Below are 866 nucleotides of genomic sequence, written 5' to 3' on the forward strand. Positions count from 1 at the left end.
TTCTTCTCTTGTGAGAGATGAAGTGTAAATTAATAGTTGTGGGGAAATTGCTTGTGTGTTTGAGAAATGGGGAAAAGACTTCATTATTGATTTCTGTTTTCCTAAGGTGAAGGCGAGGAATTCAAATCAGTGCAGAACCACGTGGTTTCCTAAAGGTGGACTTCACACAGGTGGATTTGCATTTTTCATTCTCGTTTACTCCCTTACTGAACGAGGGTGTAATAGTTTCCCACCTCGTGCCCCACATTCTTCTAGCCCTGGCTGCTGCCCTCATAGATCTCACAAGTCCAAGCAAGTGTGACATACCCACGGAGCAGCCACATCACATGCTAATGTATGTGGGGCTGAGGACAGGCACAACAGGGTACCAGGTCCTGGGTTTGGAAGGCTTCTCTGAATAAGTGACTTTGAAAGTAAAGGCTGAGCCTGTTTATCAGCAAAAGAGGGTGAGGTGCTTGCTTTGGAAGTGTATATACTAAAATCAAAGCCATACAGGAAAAAAATCAGCATGCTCCCTGTACAAGGATGATATACAAACGTGTGGAGTATTTGATAGTTTTGTATAGTAAGTGTTGCTTTAATGCAGTGTTAAATGGTAAATTTTGTATGATATTATACTACATTTTTTTAAAGATTTATTTTTAATTTTGAGTGTGTGGGTATGTATGACTGTGTGCAGTGCCCATGGAGGCCAGAAGACAGAGCCCTTTGGAGCTCGAGTTACAGGTGGCTATGAGCTGTTAAATGTGGATCCTGGGAACCAAACCTGTATCCTCTGGAAGAGTCAGCAGGCTCTTTTAACTTCTGAGCCATCTCTCTAGCCCTCTTACACTATAGTTTTCACAAAGGGCCAGTGGGGTTGGGGA

The 866-nt window shown here is 42.8% G+C and overlaps 1 non-coding gene across 1 annotated transcript; it reads left to right on the plus strand.

The window, feature by feature from the left end:
- The first annotated feature begins 451 nt into the window (after positions 1-451).
- On the plus strand, positions 452-560 carry LOC115072028. The gene has a single exon (XR_003851085.1). It is a non-coding gene; the product is annotated as a U6 spliceosomal RNA (small nuclear RNA).
- Positions 561-866: the final 306 nt, after the last annotated feature.

This window comes from Nannospalax galili, unplaced genomic scaffold (genome assembly GCF_000622305.1).
Source record: "Nannospalax galili isolate Female #2095 unplaced genomic scaffold, S.galili_v1.0 scaffold1360, whole genome shotgun sequence".
Lineage (NCBI taxonomy): Eukaryota > Metazoa > Chordata > Mammalia > Rodentia > Spalacidae > Nannospalax > Nannospalax galili.